We start from the raw sequence: 21836 nt of genomic DNA, 5'->3' as shown, positions 1-21836 counted from the left end.
TCTAAGCTCATACATATAATATATAGAAAGAATAGTATAATCTAGAAGCCCGATGAAGGATGCAGCTCAAAAAATAGGATTTTAAAAGCGCAAAACGTGCTAACGAAGCTACTGACTTAAGGCACAAGAAACATGTATAAAATAACAAAATATCATAGTATAATAGTATAATATCATAAGACTCTAGCCACGGCTCGTGGAGTTTAAGCCGGCTAGCCATATACAAACCATACATGAAATTAGACAGTAAAAATAGCTTATACAAGTTTTGTTCTCTCAAATTCAAGCCTCTAGGCAAAGCAAAATACAAAAGATGAGAGACATATACAAAAGAGATCAAAAGACTTCAAAACAGATAGATATCCTCCGCTCCTGTCACCATCAAAGCAACTCACCGAGGTGGGTTATGACCAACATCTGAAAAATACAACAAAAATATGGTATGAGAACCGGAGGTTCTCAGTATGGTAACAGTGCCCAGTGATGTAAGATATAAGACCCCGGGACGCCAAAGGCAATCCTAGACTTCATATCCATCACAAGATTCAATCTTAAGGCATACTAAAACAAATAAGTATCTTATATAAACTTTCACATAAATAAATAGGGCATTCTATCTTAGGAGATTTCTATTCTAACTAAACACCGCTGCCTTCCAAACCTCCTCAATCCCAGTAGAAAACACAATTTTATACAATGCAAGTAAAACACAAGTAGAAGCATAATAGGCAATTAATTCAAATAGCACTTAGACATGTTATACAAATAGGCAAGCAATTTCAAGTCGGCAAAGCATGCAAATAGATAGAAAATGCACATGATGAATGCCTGCCCTATTGGCTGTGATATCACATTGTCGGTTCAACTGCCAGCCCGACACATCTCCATGGAGACGTCGCCCTTCGGAATCATCATATGGGAACCCCCGAGATATAATGCTCGGATCACTGTCCAGGATTTTGCGCCTGTACGCTTGATGAGCGGATAATTTATATGCTTTTTGGCATTGTTTTTACATAGTTTTCAGTATGATTTAGTTAGTTTTTAGTATATTTTTATTAGTTTTTAAATAAAAATCATATTTCTGGACTTTACTATGAGTTTGTGTGTTTTTCTATGATTTCAGGTATTTTTCTGGCTGAAATTGAGGGACTTGAGCAAAAATCAGATTCAGAGGTTGAAGAAGGACTGCAGATGCTGTTGGATTCTGACCTTCTTGCACTCAAAGTGGAATTTTTGGAGCTACAGAACTCTAAATGGCACGCTCTCAATTGCGTTGAAAAGTAGACATCCAGAGCTTTCCAGAAATATATAATAGTCCATACTTTGCCCGAGTTTAGATGATGTAAACTGGCGTTGAACGCCAGTTTCATGCTGCATTCTAGAGTCAAACGCCAGAAACAGGTTACAAACTGACGTTCAACTCCAAGAAAGACCTCTACACGTGTAAAGCTCAATGCTCAGTCCAAGCACACACCAAGTGGGCCCCATAAGTGAATTTCTGCATCATTTACTCATTTCTGTAAACCCTAGTAACTAGTTTAGTATAAATAGGATTTTTTACTATCTTTATAGGGGATCTTGGATTAGTTTTATGCTATCTTAGACTTTCATGGGGGCTGGCCATTCGGCCATGCCTGGACCATTATCACTTATGTATTTTCAAACGGTAGAGTTCTACACACCATAGATTACGGTGTGGAGCTCTGCTGTTCCTCATGAATTAATACAAAGTACTACTGTTTTTCTATTCAATTCAAGCTTATTCCTATTCTAAGATATCCATTCGCACCCAAGAACATGATGAATGTGATGATTATGTGACGCTCATCATCATTCTCACTTATGAACGCGTGCCTGACAAACACTTCCATTCTACATGCAAACAAGCTAGAATGAATATCTCTTAGATATCTAATACAGAGGACCGAGTCCGAGATATTAGAATCTTCGTGGTATAAGTTAGAACCCATGGATGCCCATTCTTGAGATCCGGAAAGTCTAAACCTTGTCTGTGGTATTCCGAGTAGGATCAGGGAAGGGACGGCTGTGACGAGCTTCAAACTCGCGAGTGCTGGGCGTAGTGACAGACGCAAAAGGATAGTAAATCCTATTCCAGTATGATCGAGAACCGACAGATGATTAGCCATGCAGTGACAGCGCATTGGACCATTTTCACAGAGAGGATGGGATGTAGCCATTGACAACGGTGATGCCTTACATAAAGCTTGCCATGGAAAGGAGTAAGAATGATTGGATGAAAACAGCAAGAAAGCAGAGGTTCAGAGGAACGAAAGGCATCTCTATACGCTTATCTGAAATTCTCACCAATGGATTACATAAGTATCTCTATCCTAGTTTATATTTCAATTATGTTTTAATTATCAATTCATCATAACTATCTGAATCCGCCTGACTGAGAGTTACAAGGTGACCATAGCTTGCTTCAAGCCGACAATCTCCGTGGGATCGACCCTTACTCACGTAAGGTTTATTACTTGGACGACCCAGTGCACTTGCTGGTCAGTTGTGCGAAGTTGTGACAAAGAATTAAGATTATGAACGTGCGTATAAAGTTTTCAGTGCCGTTACCAAGGAATGGAACCGTCACGATTTCTGTGCACCAAATTTTTGGCGCCGTTGCCGGGGATTGTTTGAGTTTGGACAACTGACGGTTCATCTTGTTGCTCAGATTAGGTAATTTTATTTTAATTTTAAGTCTTTGTTTTTATTCTTTTTATTTTCGAAAACTTTTCAAAAAAAAATACATTTCTTCTTTTTCGTTTTTCCCAAAATAATTTTCAAAAAAAAAAAAAAACCAAAAAAATTAACAAAATCATAAAATCAAAAATAATTTGATGTTTCTTGTTTGAGTCTAGAGTCAAGTTTTAAGTTTGGTGTCAATTGCATCTTTTTAATTTTCTAAAAAAAATTATTTTCGAAAATTTCATGCATTGCATTCTTCATGATCTTCAAGTTGTTCTTGGCCAGTCTTCTTGTTTGATCTTCATATTTTCTTGTTTTGTGTCTTTCCTTATTTTTCATATGCATTCTTGAATTATTAATGTCTAAAGAATAAAAATTTTTAAGTTTGGTGTGTTGCATGTTTTCTTTTCTTGAAAATTTTTCAAAAATAAGTTCTTGGTGTTCATCTTGACATTCAAAGTGTTCTCTTGGTGTTCATCTTGACATTCATAGTGTTTTTGCATGTATTTTTGGTTTTGATCTTAATTCTTCATGTTTTGTTTCATTCTTGCTGTTTAGTGAAAAAAAAAAGAGAGAAAAACATCAAAAAGATATCTTTTCCTTTTTTCTCTTTCTTTATTAAAATTCAAAAATCAAAAAAATATCTTTCCCTTTTTCACTCATAAATTTTCGAAAATTTGAGTTGACTTTTTCAAAACTTTTTAAAATCTAGTTGTTTCTTATGAGTCAAATCAAATTTTCAATTTAAAAATCTTATCTTTTTCAAATCTTTTTCAAAAATTAAATCTTTTTCATTTTTCTTTCATAATTTTCGAAAATTCCAAAATGATTTTCAAAAATCTTTTTCTTATTTTGTTTCATAATTTCAAATCTTTACTAACAATTAATGTGATTGATTCAAAAAAATATTAAGTTTGTTACTTGCCTAGTAAGAAAGGTTCAATCTTTAAACTCTAGAATCATATCTTTTTGGTTTCTTGTTAGTCAAGTAATCAACTTTAATTTTCAAAATCAAATCTTTTTAAATTTCTTTTTCAAATCTTTTTCAAATTAAGTTTCAATCACATCTTTTTCAAAATCAATTTCAAAATCTTTTCTAACCTCCTTTCTAACTTCTCACCTTTTTAAAATTAATTTTCAAATCTTTTTTTTTCAATCAATCCTATCTTTTTGTTTCAATCATATCTTTTTCAAAACTACCTAACTAATTCTCTCTCTCTAATTTTTGAAAATCACCTTCTTCTTTTTCAAAAATTCCTTTTTAATTAACTAATTATTTTAATTTTTAATTTTAATTTTATTTCTTTTCTAATTTTCGAATTTTATTTTAATTTTAAATTAAAAACAAAAATATTTTTATTTTAATTTATTTAATTTTCGAAAGTTCTTCTCTCTCACCTCCTTCTAATTATTTATTTATTTACTAACACTTCTCTTCATCTCAAAATTTGAACCCTCTCTTCCTCTTGGTGTTCGAATTTCTCTTCTTCTAGTCTTCTATTCTTATACTCACATAAAGGAATCTCTATACTGTGACATAGAGGATTCCAGATTTTCTTTTCTGTTTTCTTCTTTTTCATATGAGCAGGAACAAGGATAAGAACATTCTTGTTGAAGCTGATCCTGAACCTGAAAGGACTCTGAAGAGGAAGCTAAGGGAAGCCAAAGCACAACTCTCTGGAGAAAATCTGACAGAAATTTTCGAAAAAGAAGAAAACATGGCCAAAAATAATAACAATGCAAGGAAGATGCTTGGTGACTTTACTGTACCAAATTCCAATTTACAAGGAAGAAGCATCTCAATCCCTGCCATTGGAGCAAAAATTTTTAGCTTAAACCTCAATTAGTTTCTCTGATGCAACAGAACTGCAAGTTTCATGGACTTCCATCTGAAGATCCTTTTCAGTTCTTAACTGAATTCTTGCAGATCTGTGATACTATTAAGACCAATGGGGTTGATCCCGAGGTCTACAGGTTTATGTTTTTCCCATTTGCTATAAGAGACAGAGCAAGAGTATGGTTGGACTCTCAACCTAAAGATAGCCTGAACTCCTGGGATAAGCTGGTCACGACTTTCTTAGCCAAGTTCTTTCCTCCTCAAAAGCTTAGCAAGCTTAGAGTGGATGTTCAAACCTTCAAACAGAAAGAAGGTGAATCCCTCTATGAAGCTTGGGAGAGATACAAGAAACTGACCAAAAAGTGTCCTTCTGACATGCTTTCAGATGGACCATCCTGGATATATTCTATGATGGTCTGTCTGAGCTATCAAAGATGTCACTGGACCATTCTGCAGGTGGATCCATTCACCTAAAGAAAACGCCTGCAGAAGCTCAAGAACTCATTGACATGGTTGCAAATAACCAGTTCATGTACACTTCTGAAAGGAATCCTGTGAATAATGGGACGCCTATGAGGAAGGGAGTTCTTGAAATTGATACCCTGAATGCCATATTGACTCAGAATAAAATATTGACCCAGCAAGTCAATATAATTTCTCAGAGTCTGAATGGATTGAAGGAATCATCCAACAGTACTAAAGAGGCATCTTCTGAAGAAGAAGCTTATGATCCTGAGAACCCTGCAATAGCAGAGGTGAATTACATGGGTGAACCCTATGGAAACACCTATAATCCCTCATGGAGAAATCATCCAAATTTCTCATGGAAGGATCAACAAAAGCCTCAACAAGGCTTTAATAATGGTGGAAGAAACAGGTTTTGCAATAGCAAGCCTTTTCCATCATCCACTCAGCAACAGACAGAGAATTCTGAGCAGAATCCATCTAGCTTAGCAAATAGTCTCTGATCTATCTAAGGCCACTTTAAGTTTCATGAATGAAACAAGGTCCTCCATTAGAAATTTGGAGGCACAAGTGGGCCAGCTGAGTAAAAGAGTCACTGAAACTCCTCCTAGTAATCTCCCAAGCAATACAGAAGAGAATCCAAAAAGAAAGTGCAAGGCCATTGATTTAACCATCATGGCCGAACCTACAAGGGAGGGAGAGGACGTGAATCCCAGTGAGGAAGACCTCCTGGGACGTCCAGTGATCAACAAGGAGTTTCCCTCTCAGGAACCAAAGAAATCTGAGGCTCAATTAGAGACCATAGAGATTCCATTAAACCTCCTTCTACCCTTCATGAGCTCTGATGAGTACTCTTCTTCTGAAGAGAATGAGGATGTTACTGAAGAGCAAGTTGCCAAGTACCTTGGTGCAATCATGAAGCTGAATGCCAAATTATTTGGTAATGAGACTTGGGAAGATGAACCTCCCTTGTTCATCAATGAACTAAGTGATCTGGATCAACTGAGATTGCCTCAGAAGAAACAGGATTCTGGAAAGTTCTTAATACCTTGTACCATAGGCACCATGACCTTTGAGAAGGCTCTATGTGACCTTGGATCAGGGATAAACCTCATGCCACTCTCTGTAATGGAGAAACTGAGAATCTTTGAGGTGCAAGCTGCCAGAATCTCATTAGAGATGGCAGACAACTCAAGAAAATAGGCTTATGGACAAGTAGAGGACGTGCTAGTAAAGGTTAAAGGCCTTTACATCCCTGCTGATTTCATAATCCTAGACACTGGGAAGGATGAGGATGAATCCATCATCCTTGGAAGACCCTTCTTAGCCACAGCAAGAGCTGTGATTGATATGGACAGAGGAGAATTGATCCTTCAACTGAATGAGGACAACCTTGTGTTTAAAACTCAAGGATCTCCTTCTGTAACCATGGAGAGGAAGCATGAAAAGCTTCTCTCACTGCAGAGTCAACCAAGACCCCCACAGTCAAACTCTAAGTTTGGTGTTAGGAGGCCACAACCAAACTCTAAGTTTGGTGTTGAACCCCCACATTCAAACTCTAAGTTTGGTATTGGGAGGTTCCAACCTTGCTCTGAACATCTGTGAGGCTCCATGAGAGCTCACTGTCAAGCTATTGACATTAAAGAAGCGCTTGTTGGGAGGCAACCCAATGTTATCTAATTATATTTATTTATTTTCCATTATTATTTTATGTTTTCTTTAGGTTGATGATCATGTGAAGTCACAAAAACTACTGAAAAATCAAAAACAGAGTGAAAAATAGAATGAAAAATAGCACACCCTGGAGGAGAACAGTCTGGCGTTTAAACGCCAGAAACAAGCATCTGTCTGGCGTTTAACGCCAGAAACAGGCACCAAGCTGGCATTTAACGCCAGAAACAAGCATCTACCTGGTGTTAAACGCCAGAACAGAGCATGGAAGTGGCGTTTAATGCCAGAAACAGGCAGCAGTCTGGCGTTAAACGCCAGGATTGCATGTATAGGACGTTTTACACGTCTAAAGGGTACAGGGATAAAAAATCCTTGACACCTCAGGATCCGTGGACCCCACAGGATCCCCACCTAACCCTATTCTCTCCTCTTTACACCTTTTCATAACTTTCTTCCCCAAATGCCCTTCACCAATCACTTCAATCACTCTTTCCCATCACCTCCTCACTACTCACATCCATCTTTTCTTCTCCATAAACCCCACCTACCTTCAAATTCAAAATATTTTCCCTCCCAAACCCAACCCTAAATGGCCGAACCCTAAACCCCTCCCCACTTCTATATGAACCCCTCATTCCTTCTTCTATTTCACACAACACAACCCTCTCTTCTTCCACTTGGCCGAAACCTACTCTCTCTCCCTTTCCTCCATTTCTCTTCTTCTACTTCTTTCTTTCTTCTTTTGCTCGGGAACGAGCAAACACTTTAAGTTTGGTGTGGTAAAAGTATTGCTTTTTATTTTTTCATAATCATTTATGGCACCTAAGGCCAGAGAAACCTCTAGAAAGAGGAAAGGGAAGGCTATTGCTTCCACCTCTGAGTCATGGGAGATGGAGAAATTCATCTCAAATGTCCATCAAGACCACTTCTATGAAGTTGTGGCCAAGAAGAAAGTGATCCCTGAGGTTCCTTTCAAGCTCAAAAGGAATGAGTATCCGGAGATCCGACTTGAGATTCAAAGAAGAGGTTGGGAAGTTCTCACCAACCCCATTCAACAAGTCGGGATCCTAATGGTTCAAGAGTTCTATGCAAACACATGGATCACAAGGAACCATGATCAAAGTGTGAACCCAAATCCAAAGCATTGGCTTACTATGGTTCGGGGAAAATACTTAGATTTCAGTCTGGAAAATGTAAGGTTGGCGTTCAACTTGCCAATGATGGAAGAAAATACACGCCCCTACATAAGAAGGGTCAACTTTGATCAAAGGTTGGACCAAGTCCTCATAGACATAAGTGAGGAAGGAGCTCAATGGAAAATTGACTCAAGAGGCAAGCCGGTTCAACTAAGAAGGCATGACCTCAAACCAGTGGCTAGGGGATGGCTAGAGTTTATTCAACGCTCAATCATTCCTACTAGTAACCGGTCTGAAGTTACTATAGACTGGGCCATCATGATCCATAGTATCATGATTGGAGAGGAGGTGGAAGTTCATGAGATTATACCTCAAGAACTTTACAAGGTGGCTGACAAGTCCTCCACTTGGACAAGGTTAGCCTTTTCTCACCTCATATGCCACCTCTGCAATTCAGCTGGAATTGACATAGAGGGAGACATCCTCATTGAAGAGGATAAGCCCATCACTAAGAAAAGGATGGAGCAAACAAGAGATCATGGACCTCAACATGAGCATGAGAAGATTCCTCAACATGAAATCCCTGAGATGCCTCAAGGGATGCACTTTCCTCCACAGAATTATTGGGAGAAAATCAACACCTCCCTAGGGGAATTAAGTTCCAACATGGGACAACTAAGGGTGGAGTACCAAGAGCACTCCATCATCCTCCATGAAATTAGAGAAGATCAAAGAGCTATGAGGGAGGAGCAAGAAAGACAAAGAAGAGACATAGAGGAGCTCAAGAGCAGCATTGGTTCTTCAAGAAGAGGAAGACGCCACCCTCACTAAGGTGGACTCATTCCTTAATCTCCTTGTTTATTTATTTTCCTGTTTTTTTATTTTTGAGCTTTATGTTTATTTATATTTGTGTCTTATTACATGATCATTAGTGTCTAAGTGTCTATGCCTTAAAGTTATAAATATGAATCCATCACCTCTCTTGAATGAAAAATATTTTAATTACAAAAGAACAAGAAGTACAGGGTTTCAAATTTATCCTTGAAACTAGTTTAATTATTTTGATGTGGTGACAACACTTTTTGTTTTCTGAATGAATGCTTGAACAGTGCATATGTCTTTTGAAGTTGTTGTTTATGAATGTTAAATATATTGGCTCTTGAAAGAATGATGAAAAGGAGACATGTTATTTAATAATCTGAAAAATCATAAAAATGATTCTTGAAGCAAGAAAAGCAGTGAAGAACAAAAGCTTGCAGAAAAAAAATAGCGAAAAAAAAAGAGAAAGAATAAGAAAAAGCAAGCAGAAAAAGCCAAAAGCTCTTAAAACCAAAAGGCAAGAGCAAAAAGCCAATAGCCCTTAAAACCAAAAGGTAAGGGTAATAAAAAAGGATCCAAGGCTTTGAGCATTAGTGGATAGGAGGGCCTAAAGGAATAAAATCCTGGCCTAAGCGGCTAAACCAAGCTGTCCCTAACCATGTGCTTGTGGCGTGAAGGTGTCAAGTGAAAACTTTAGACTGAGCAGTTAAAGTCAAGGTCCAATGCAAAAAGAAGAGTGTGCTTAAGAACCCTGGACACCTTTAATTGGGGACTTTAGCAAAGCTGAGTCACAATCTGAAAAGGTTCACCCAGTTTATGTGTCTGTGGCATTTATGTATCCGGTGGTAATACTGGAAAACAAAGTGCTTAGGGCCACGGCCAAGACTCATAAAGTAGCTGTGTTCAAGGATCAACATACTGAACTAGGAGAATCAATAACATTATCTGAATTCTAAGTTCCTATAGATGCCAATCATTCTGAACCTCAATGGATAAAGTGAGATGCCAAAACTATTCAAGAGGCAAAAAGCTACAAGTCCCGCTCATCTGATTGGAGCTAAGTTTCATTGATATTTTGGAATTTGTAGTATATTCTCTTCTTTTTATCCTATTTGATTTTCAGTTGCTTGGGGACAAGCAACAATTTAAGTTTGGTGTTGTGATGAGCGGATAATTTATACACTTTTTGGCATTATTTTTACATAGTTTTCAGTATGATTTAGTTAGTTTTTAGTATATTTTTATTAGTTTTTAAATAAAAATTACATTTCTGGAGCTACAGAACTCCAAATGGCGTGCTCTCAATTGCGTTGGAAAGTAGACATCCAGGGCTTTCCAGCAATATATAATAGTCCATACTTTGTCTGAGTTTAGACGACGTAACCTGGCGTTGAACGCCAGTTCCATGCTGCATTCTGGAGTCAAACGCCAGAAATAGGTTGCAAAGTGGAGTTAAACGCCAGAAACAGGTTACAAACTGGCGTTCAACTCCAAGAAAGACCTCTACACGTGTAAATCTCAATGCTCAACCCAAGCACACACCAAGTGGGCCCCGGAAGTAGATTTCTGCATCATTTACTCATTTCTGTAAACCCTAGTAACTAGTTTAGTATAAATAGGACTTTTTACTATCTTTATAGGGGATCTTGGATTAGTTTTATGTTATCTTAGACTTTCATGGGGGCTGGCCATTCGGCCATGCCTGGACCATTATCACTTATGTATTTTCAAATGGTAGAGTTTCTACACACCATAGATTAAGGTGTGGAGCTCTGCTGTTCCTCATGAATTAATACAAAGTACTACTATTTTTCTATTCAATTCATGACCTCAAAAGAATCAAGCTGCAAAGTATGAAAATACGAAGGCAATCCAAAGAGGTCGAACAACAAGGCTCCAACACTCCCAAAAACCTAAAAAATGTCAGATGAGGTGCAGACAAACACATTATTCAAGAAAAAAAGGTTATAATAAAAGGACTCAAGAGGCCACCTGATGTCAACCCCAAAGAGTCTGAAAAGCTACCTTTGTTCTTTTCAAAAATAAAGTTTCTAACAGAGAAGCAACTAAAAAGTATCCAATAGTTACCGCAGACTACAAAAGATAAAAAGTTTAAAGCCCACAAGTCGGGCTATACACAAAAACACTAAAGAAATAATCATTGAAGATCCGAAGATTTCTCAGCTGCATCATCACAGGGTGAAGGAGGGCGAGTCTGAAGAGGCACCGCATCTACTGTCCCATCATTCCGGTTCAATATCTGACAATCAGGATCCGACTCGGGATGAACAACTGCAGGGGTTGAAGAAGTCGGCGCAACAGAGACCTTGGCGGCAGGCACGGGAGGAGGCTCGATGTCGTCATCATCATCAGGGTCATCTGGGACAATTTTACCATCCTTTACAATATTGTCCAATCTGAAGAGAGAGAGGTCAACATCGGGCGCAAGAACTCGAACTTGATCCTTTAAATTCTCATAAGCAGCATTAACACTACCCACAAGATGACCCTAGAGCTCGGCATAATTAGCTCGGGCAGACTCCAAATTCTCCCTAAGATGCATCATTTCTCTATAGGTCATAACATAGCTCTCCTTGTGCTTCAATGCTGTATCCTCAGCCAACTTTGCAGAAGCCGCCAAGGCAACAGCTCTAGTCTTTTCACCCTCCAATTCTTTCTCCAACTTGGTCACCTTCACCTCGAGCTCCTCCTTTAAACCCTTAATCCGGTCAAACTCTGATTTGGCCTCCTCCATAAAGGCCTTCATCGCATGGATAGGAAGATCTTGGGCAGTACGGTATAGAGCCGCCCCCATATGCGCCATCTTGATGCTACTCTGAGTTATGAAATCCAAATGGCGAAGAAAAGAAACATCATCCATAGGAAGGGCACCATAGGGACCAATCTGCTGGTCAACAAATCCAATGGCATCAAAATCAGGAGCGTTCAGATTAAAGGGCTTAACAGTCCGAGGTCTTTTCGAAGGAGGAACGGCCGTAGGAGAAGAAACGGCAGCAGAGGATTGGGGAGGGTCGAGCACATGGACCCGAGGGGTAGGAATCATTCTCCTCGATCTAGGAGAGCTCGGTACTGATGGCTTCGGCAGAACATGAGAGAATCCTTCCCCAGCCACCTTGCCCGAGATGTTCTGGGCAGCAGTAGCCTTCCTCGCCTTTTTGAAGGCCCTCATGGAGTCATTATTTTTAACCATCTCTGAAAAAGAAATTAACCATAGAAGCAGATTACAAACTAGAAAATGAAGAAAGCAAGATAAAATAGAGCAAAATATAATGAATACCCAGCACAGTTCGGACAAGGGTTGGATTTCCCAAAAATTTCTTGGTATCAAGATAGGGAGGTTCCCCCCAAATATCCTCCAAGACAGTTACAAAAGCCTGCTCGACCTCATCCAACATTTCCCAAGTATACCTTGACACCACTACATTCTTCTGCCATTCTAAAGGAAAGCGGCGCTCGCCATTCTCATCCAAGAAGAAAGGACGAGCTCCTTCAACAGCTCGGATCTTAAAAAGGTAATTCTTAAAATCCCTAAAGGACTCATCATACATGGAAAAAACTTTATGTCCCTGGGCAGACCTAAAATAAATCCAAGAAGCCTTCTTTTTGGTAGTCCCAGGTTTGGTCAACACAAAAAGATACAGAAAAAGGATTTGAGAAGGTTTAACATCAAACTCCTGACAAACCAACTGAAAAATCTTGATAAAACCCCAAGAATTCGGATGAAGCTGAGATGGGGCCACATTACACGACCATAACAGGTCGGTCTCAAAAGGAGTGAAGGGAAGGGTGATGTTCATCTGGCTAAAAAAGAAGTCGTATGCGTAGAAAAAGAGACGCTCCCCATGGGTCAGAACAGGGAAGCAAACCCTTTCATCGGAATCAGGTGCTACCAATTCATAGTTGTTCTCCTGATCCCTACTACTACAGATTCGGTGATGTTTCCTAAGCTCCACACAGAATTCAGAATTAGCCAGAGAAACACACAGCAACACAAAGGAGTCCAACCAGTCGGACATCCCCTCGGGAACCTTAGAAGATGCCTCAACAATATTTTTGTGAGAAGACATGGCCAACTAGTCCTACAAACAGGAAAAGAAAATGGATTACTAACCAAATATAGCTTGGGCGATATCAGAACAACTCGGACAATATGACTCAGATATACAAAAAAGGAAAGCCCCAAGACGCACACCAAGGTCCAAAGGCATCCTTTGGAGGCAATAACGCAGAGTAAAAGACTCAGAGAAGCCTACAGAGGCTAAATCATCCCAAGCAAAGGACTCTAAAGCAACGCTCCAGGAAGAAAGACGCAAATCAAAACAAGAGTATTAAAAGACCATCGTTCTCTACAAAGCTACCCTAACAAAGAAAAACCCTTTCTCAACTAACACTCCGAGAAGAAAAAACCAAATAAAGCTACATACAGTCTATCAACAAAAGGAACTGCCAAGTAACAGAGCATGCCAAGGGGAAATCACAAAAGACGCAACCTTTGCCAGAATCAAACAAGCCATTATCCCAAAAACCACAAAATCAAAAACTATAGAAACAGGCAACAAACATGCAAAAAGCTTCAATCATCAGGAGAAATACCAAAGAAAATACATAAGGTCGAAGAGGAAGCCAGGAAAAACACATCACAGAGACAAACAAACACAAAGAATATGAAAAGGTTCAATCTTTCCAACATGCATTCACAAAACTCTACCAAGTAATAAAAGGAATGACGAAAGAAGTAAAGAAACGAGAGCCAACCTGAAGAGAAAGGAGAAAACTCTGAAGAAGTTAAAAGACGGAGCAATAAAATCTAAATTGCCTTTCCACAACAATCGCCAAACAGCGTCGCAGAGAAAAACGCGAATATGCAAGTCTCAGGTAAAACAGAAAGATAGAGAGAAAAGGGAGGAAGTTACAGAGAAGAGAAAGAGAAAACCATTTCTTGTGTGTCAAATTCAAAATAAAAGAGGCAAGAGAAACAGCGCATTAAAACTAATTAATGAGGTTATTAAAAACCTCGCACATTCCCAAGACAAAGAGTGCGAATGGGAAGCGCGCGCGCTTTCAAAAAGAGAAGAAGAAACGCTTCACATTCAAAAGCTTCAGCGAAGTCGACAAAATGCTCGAGTTCGACTTCACTAGAGAAGGATCGAAGTCCAAAAACTAAGACTCGACCTCAAAAAAGAAGAACGTACTCGAGCAGGGGCACTGTTCATACCCTGGGTCGAGTTGTCCAACCCAGGATGTTTTGCGACAAGGCGACCGACCTCTTCAGGTCAGATTATCTGACCTCTTCTTAAAGAGCTCGGCCAAAATTTCCAGGAAAGCCCAAACAAGGGCCCAGATAGGGAACACGACCCAAATCCAGAGGCAGCCCAAGCCTATAGAGATAAGGGCGGTTCCCTTGAAGATAAGATGACTTCACTTGAAGATAAGATAAGATAAGATAACTATCTTATCCCCAAAAAAGGTCATCTCCTACTCTTATAAATATACTGGAGCACCCAGGTATAACTCATACTCTGATTCTACTAAAAGCCTGTTTAATACCCTTACTAACTTAAGCATTGGAGTCCCTTGCAGGTACCACCACCCCCCGGTGACAGAAGATCAGCAGCATTGTCAGTTCAACAAGTCGGGCGCGACAGCTCCGGCCACCATCCACCATCCGGATACATCATCTCTGACCAGCACAGAAGATCTCGTCTGAGATCGACCTATAGTTTTTAAGGTAACCCCCGGAACAGTGGCCAACCTCGAAGGGCTGGAGCTCCCGAGATCATGGCACACCTGTAACCTGAGAAGGTACTATAGCTAGAAGGCCTTGAACCAAGGTGCACTCTTTTTCCCAACAAAAGGATTTTTTAACGAGGCACCAGGTCAAGAGCTAGGAGTCACCCGATCTGCAGGGTGACCACACTTGTAAAGAAACCCTTTTTGTCAACTTTACCCTGAAATTACTATTCCTCAAAAGTTTCCTACCCAGGCACATTAATTTATGCTCGAAAAAATGCAAAAAGTTATTGTCCGACCCAAGGTGGTCAGCAAGAATTAGCGACGAGGTTCAAATTAATGTGAGAAGTTATAAAAGCAACTTGTATAATGTGATCCATCAACAGATCAGATAAAAAACAGAGTTGCAAAAATAACTTAAGGACCAACAGAACAAAGTCAGACCATACAAAGGAAAACTAAAAAGGAAAACCCTAACAATCCAACTTCGCAAAGGTCGGGGCGAAGACCAACGTTCAACAGCACTAAAATGTTGCTCGAGCTCGAGCAGAGGCACCCATGGAGTCCCGAAAAGGACAAAGTGCTAGCTAAAAAGTTGTCAAGGAACAACTAAAAGGCAAAAGCGAGTCGGCCAAAAAATGCACGACAAAGGCCAACGCCCGGCAACTAAAGATAAAAGTTCAGGAATTTGAACATTATCTGGAAAGTAGCCAGAAGGCCTGCCCAAACCTAGGCAAAGCCTAAAAAACGCTACCTAGAAAGTTGTCAAAAAACAACTAAAGGGCAAAAGGCAAGCCCCAAGAAATCAAGCTAAACAACTACATGTGACATAGCTTAAAAAAGTTAAACATTAACCAAAAGTTGTTCGAAGGCAACTAAGGGCTAAAATGTTCTAACTACGGGCTATTACAAAAAGAAAATATTCATTCCAAACCCACAAGTCGGGCCATAACAAAATATAAATTGTTCACAAAGAGAGGTTGAAGAACTGAAGATTGATGGTTTAGAAGTTATAATAAACTCTCGTTGTAAGTATAGTTACTAAACCAAGCAATCAACCTTTCTTACAAAAGTTTTGGTTGTCACAAGTAACAAACCCCTTTTTAAAATTGATAACCGAGTATTTAAACCTCGGGTTGTCTTCTCAAGGAACTGCAGGAAAGTATGTTCTTATTATTGGTTATGGAGATTGTAATTTAGGGGTTTCAAGTATGAGGAACAAATATGGCAAATAATTTAAATGGCAATTAAAAATAAATAAATAACTGTAAAATAAACTTTTGGCAAGGGATGAGAAATTGGAAGTCCAAATTAGTTACTCTTCTCAACAATAAAGAAGATTGAATCTTAATTCCACTTAGTTAACCTTTGCTAAGCAAAGGAAAGTCAAGGGATTAATTAGTTTAACCTTCAAATCCTATTTATTTCCTAAGAAAAGATTGGGATTATTGAAAGTCAATTCAATTAGCAAAGATAACAGTTATCAATTATGTTGAGCTAAGATAACTCCTGAGTTACTGATTTCTGAACCAAGACTAAAAGGGAAAAAGTAAATTTGCTGGAATAAAAATGTCTTCAGATTGAAAGCAATGGTGACGTAAATAAAAGAAAGCAATAATAAACTGAAATACCTCAAATAACATTAATTCAAATAATCTGGAACATAGAAGAATTCATAAATTAAATGGCAAAAGTAAATAATCAACTAAAGTAATGGAATGAATAAAAGTGAAAAGGAAGCTTAAAGTAAAGGAACATTAAACCTGGGATCGAGAGTCACTCCTAAAACTAAGAGAAGTCCTAAATCCTAAGAGAGAGAGGAGAGAACCTCTCTCAAAACTAAATATAAATCATGAGAAGTAAAAATTGGCGAGCTCTCCTTTGAATGGATGCATTCCCACACTTTATAATCTCTAATCTATGCCTTCTGGACTTGGATTTGGGCCAAAAAGGGCTTCAGAAATCGCTGGGAGTGTTTTCTACATATTTTGGTGCGTGGCCTCTGTCACGCGTCCGCGTGGGTCACGCGGTCGCGTCATTCGGAGCTTTTCTTGTCACGCGGTCGCGTCAGTTAGGCGGCCGCATCATATGTGTTTTGCTTAAGGTGCGCGGTCGCGTCATTCATGCGGTCGCGTCGCTGTTGATTCGCACTTGGCATGCGTCCGCGTCGCCCATGCGATCGCGTGGATGCCAGTTTCTTTAGAAACTCCGTTTTGTGCTTTACTTTCATTTTTGTATTTTCCTTTTTCATTCTTTAAGTCATTTCTGCCTTAGAAGATCTGAAACTACTCAACACACTAATCACGACATCGAATGGAAATAAAGGTAATTAAAATAATTAATTTTAAAGCATAGGAAACATGTTTTTCACATACATCACATAATAAGGATGGGAAAGTAAAACCATGCAATTAATATGAATAAGTGGGTGAAGGATTGAATAAATCACTCAAATTAAGCACAAAATATATCATAAAATATGGGTTTATCAACCTCCCTACACTTAAACAATAGCATGTCCTCATGCTAAGTCCAAGGTAAAAAGTAAGGTTAAAGTGGTGGAATGTCATGCAGTGCAATCTAATCTAAATGCAACTACCTAGATGAATGATGCATCATGCAATTCTAATTTTTATTTTCTTGAATATAAAGCTTGCATGTAGTTAAATTAATTCACATTCTCAAGGAGTCATGTATATATATATAGCCAAGCCTTAGATAGTAATAAAGTGCCTTTGCAATTGAGATGGGAGCGAAAAAAAAACATTTTAAAAACTTGCAAGACAATTAATAATTTAAACAGAGATATATGTTAATGAGCTATTGAACCCTCACTGGATTTTGTGTTTACTCTCTAATCACTCAGTGTTTATTGGGTTAATCACTCTATTCTTCTTTTTATTCTTTCTTTCTATAACTTTGTTTTTCATCTAACCAATCAACAATTATAGAATATAGACATACCAAAAATCATGAGGTCTTTAATTAAGGTTGTAATGGGGCCAAGGTAAAGGTAAGTGTATATGTATAAGGCTAAGTGAGCTAATTAAGTGAATCTTTGATTAGTCTAAGATCTCACCTAACATACATATGTTGTAAAGCAAAGCTTCTTTACCTAATTTCCCATATTTTTCTCACTTTTGATGTTACATGCTCATGCCTCAATATTTATTTTTATCCCATGTGCATTGCTTTATTTCATAATTGGGGAGTTCTTTTTGTGTCCCCTTTATTCATAACATAATTTTTTTTTTAATGCACATGGTAATTCAATTATTTTGATTTTACATGAGCATGCCTCCCAAAACTTTTATTTGAGTTATTTTATTCTTTTCAACTTTTCTACCTTTTGTTTTTATCATCCATGTTCCCAATAGGTTTTCCCACATTTAAACTATACATAATTTTCTATCTTAAGCTAACCAAGGATTCAACTTGGGATTTTATTTTGTTTTTCTGCTTAAGGCTAGTAATGTGGCTAATAGAATAAAATGGGATTTAAAGGCTCAAGGGGGCTAACAAGGGTGATGTAAAAGGTAGGCTATTTTGGGATAAGTGAGTTAAAATCAAATAATGGCCTCAATCACTCTCTTGGTATGTATCTACATTCTATAATCGGACATATAGATTAAAACAAAGTAAAGAACACCAGAATATAAAAGAAGGGAGGAACACACAGGAATAAAAATTATGGTTTGAATGTAACCATACAATTAAGCTCAAAACTCACAGGCTGTGTGTTCTCTAGCTCAAAAATCATTTATCAGTTATATATGTCATGCAGGTTTAGTTAAAAATTCCCATTATTCTCAATGTAAAACTTATATCGAATGGCTTTAAAGTTCTAGTGTTTCTCCTTGATGAAATGTTGTTTAATTAACTAACATGTAATGCTATATATGTAAGGTGTGGGTTGTTTTGATTCTATTAAAGTCTCTAGTTTACTTCCTTTTTCTTTTCAATCTATTCCGAGTTATCTTATGCTAAAAAGGGTAAACTATACTAATCAATCCACAATTTCTATAACTAACAAGTTAGAATTGCAACTAAACTAAGTGACTAAAATATGAACTAAAAATGCAAAATGCAGGAATAGAGTATAAATACATGAAAATAGCAATGTATAAGTACTGCAAAATAGAAATAAAAAGAAAAATACAGAAAAAATAGCAAAATAAATAAAAAGAGTATGTAGTGGTTCACCAAAAAAGAATGCTAGAGATGGCGACCTCCTCACACTTAAAATGAAGCATCGTCCCTGATGCTCACTCAAGCAGGGTGTGAAGGGGTGTCATCACCGGAAGGATGTGTGGTCGGAGTCTCTGTGGTGGTGATCTGAGGGTCTGACTGCTGTGGAGGAGGTGCTGACTGAAGAGGGATCTCAGGGTCTACAGCCTGAATCTGAGGCGGAGCCTCCTGATGGTGTGCTATCTGCTAGGTGCCTGCCTGCTCTGCCTCACTCTGTGGGTGGGTCTCTGCCTCGGGCGCTTCTGCCTCCTCTTCAGATGCCTCAGATGGTGTGTCGGACTCAGAGGGGATGTCGCCAGATCGTATCATCAGCTTCAGGTGCTCATAGCGTCGTTTGTTGTGATGCTCCATCTGATCAAGCCGTCGAAACAGGCGGTGCACTAGATGATAGATGGGCTCTGGGGCAGGTGGAGGTGCAGTGGTGGTGGCAGGTGTAGCTGTGGAGGAAGAGGGGCCGACAGATGGTGTGGCAGTGTCACCAGGAGCAGTGAGGACTGGAGGTCTGTAGCCCAAAGCCAGAAAGTTCCTACTGTGCGGGATAATCTTCTTGCATTCTGCAGCAGGTGGCCTCTCATCAGCATCCTCCCACGGCACGTCAGCTCGACGGCCCAGTTGTGTAACCAAATAGGGAAAGGGAAGAGTGCCTCGGACGTGGACCCTGGCCATGTAGAACCGGATAAAGCGTGGCAGGTACAGGTCCTTACCCTCCATCACACACCATAGGAGGGTGATCATAGCGGTAGGTATATCTGTCTCGTGAGTACTCGGCATAATGAAGTTGCTAAGTATCTGATGCCATAGCCGAGCCTCATCATTCAAGTATGCCCGCTTGATTCCCTTGGGCATGGTGGTGTTCTGACCCATAATCCAAGGAACGGTCGGGTTAAGAGCTATCCGGGCCTTAACTGCATCCCAATCAAACTTTAGAAAGTGCATGTCTTCCTCAGCTTTCTGATAACCATCTGGCTGATCAGATTTAGGCAAAATCTTCAGAACATCTTCAATTGCCTCTTCAGTAACCAGAATCTGCTTCCCTCTGAGGTTCACTGCATCTAGGGAGGTCTTGAAGTAATTGCAGTAGAATTCTCTAACCCAAGATGCATTGACCTCAGTCAAGGGTCTCTCCAGGAAGAACCAGCCTCTTTGTTTGATCTGATCAGAGGTGTATTGCTGGAGTTCTTCTGGGATCTTCAAGGTCCTTTCCAAGTATAGGTTCCTGGAGGTTGCAAACACCGGATACTTTAGCTCACAGTATCGGTTTGCAAATTTTATTGGATCAGTGGCAGGAAGCAGTTGGTCAGCCTTCTCCTGCGGGATAAAGTTTTTCTCCCGCAAGGAGGCATCATGCATGAGATCTATGATAGATATAGAGGCTTCTCCTCATTTTCGTTTGCCAGTAGTAGCCTTGCCTTTTTCTTTTCTCTGGAAATCTGACATCCTGAAAAATAGAAAACCAGGATATAATAAAAATAGAAAAATAAATAGGCAAATAGTCAAAAGAAATACAAAGTGGCAAAGGAGAATTAGAATGATGAAAATGAGTTAAGTAAATTTGCATTAAGGATTGTATAGGAGTTAAAAGTTCGAAAGGAAAAATTCACAATCCAAAATGTAATAGAAGGCATGTTAAGTAGGAAAAATAATCAGTATGCCATGGTTAGAGGGTTAAAAGAAAGTGAAAAACCAGAAAAAAGAATTTTAAAAGGTTAGTTTAGTTAGAAATAAAAAAAAGATTTTAGAAAATTAGAATTAGTGAGTTAATGAAAAATGGGTTAAGGTAAGTGGCATAAGGATAAGTTTCTAAGTAACAAGCATTCATAATTAGAAGCGATAGGTAACTCATAACCAAACAAGGAAAACAGGTTGATGATGATTCAAATAGATATAGAAATAGTACAAATTGGAATCAAACATCAAAAATGCAATGTATGAACCAGGAAATCAAAGAGAATAAGAATGCGTGCCGGGCATTCATGAATGGGTTTGGGTAAAGCAGAGGAAAGCAGATTTCAAAATGCCAAAATCAAAACATGAATGAAAACATTTTACAGAAATTTGGACAGTATGTCGGCTAAAATTAGATTCTCCTGGAAAATAAACAGCAATCAAATAGTTCATATGAATTAAAATTAAAGCTTGCAATTACATATAAGGAATATAAACATGAGAATTTAGTGTAAAGAGCAGCATGAGACAAGAAATCACAGCATATGAACATTACAAACATCACAGCAACAGCAGAATTACAAATTTGATAAAACAGAAACATGAACAGTGCAAGTAAACAGGCCTAAATCCACTAACCACATCCTAGGCTACCTAACAACCTAAAATCCACTATAACATGCATATCTAACTAGCCTAAACATGAACATAAACAGAAAAGAATGAAATAACGACTAAGGATAGAAGGGTGGCATTCGTCGGAACCTGGTAGGCCGAATAAGGAGAGTGGGCAGAAAGGTGGTTGGGGTTGGTGGTGATGGTTTCTGGCGCGGTGGCTGTCGGTGGTGGGCACGGCTGTTCGGGGCAGGGGGGAAAGAAGGGATGGGTAATGGGGTAAGAGGGGAAGGGAGGGGTAGGTGTGTGTGTGGCGGATGGAGGGGGCGCGGCTGGGATGGGCGGCGGTGGTGGGTGGTGGGTGGTGGTTGCGAAGGGGGCAGTGGCGGAGAGGGGGGGAAGAAGAAGAACGAAGAAGAAAGAAGGAGGAGGAGGAAGGGGGTCGGTGGCGGCGGTGTCTGGGAGGTCGGCGGCGTCTGGGGGTGGCAGTGATGGTGGCTGGATGGTGGTGGTTGGATTGGAGGGGAAGAGAGGGAGGAGAGGGTTTCAGGGGGGAGGGGCGCGACTGATAGGGTTCGTGTGGTTGGGGGGTTATAAATTTGAATCAACGCGGCCGCGTAGGGCACGCGGTCGCGTGGCTGGAGCGGAAGGGGGGTGATGCGATCGCATAGGGCACGTGATCGCATGGAATGGCTAAAAGAGTGAATGACACGATCGCCTGGGGCATGCGATCGCGTCGCTGGAATTTGTGTGAAACACACGAATCCAGCGTCGTTTCCGTGCAACTCTCTGTCTCCTTCTGGGGTGTTGTGCAATCCACGCGACGCGATCGCGTCGCTCACGCGGTCGCGTGGGATTGGTTGTGTGCAAGTGACGCGATCGCGTGGGTGACGTGATTGTGTGGGTCATTTGTGCGAAACGCA

At 39.5% G+C, this 21836-nt stretch overlaps 1 non-coding gene across 1 annotated transcript; it reads right to left on the bottom strand.

Annotated features, from left to right (window-relative positions):
• Window positions 1–4816: 4816 nt before the first annotated feature.
• On the bottom strand, window positions 4817–4924 carry LOC112732009 (small nucleolar RNA R71). Its single transcript, XR_003167752.1, has one exon. It is a non-coding gene; the product is annotated as a small nucleolar RNA R71 (small nucleolar RNA).
• Between the last annotated feature and the right edge of the window lie 16912 nt (window positions 4925–21836).

The sequence above is a fragment of the Arachis hypogaea genome, chromosome 12 (assembly GCF_003086295.3).
Source record: "Arachis hypogaea cultivar Tifrunner chromosome 12, arahy.Tifrunner.gnm2.J5K5, whole genome shotgun sequence".
Lineage (NCBI taxonomy): Eukaryota > Viridiplantae > Streptophyta > Magnoliopsida > Fabales > Fabaceae > Arachis > Arachis hypogaea.
Note: the sequence above shows the minus strand (reverse complement) of the source record. Positions and strands in the feature narration are given on the sequence as shown.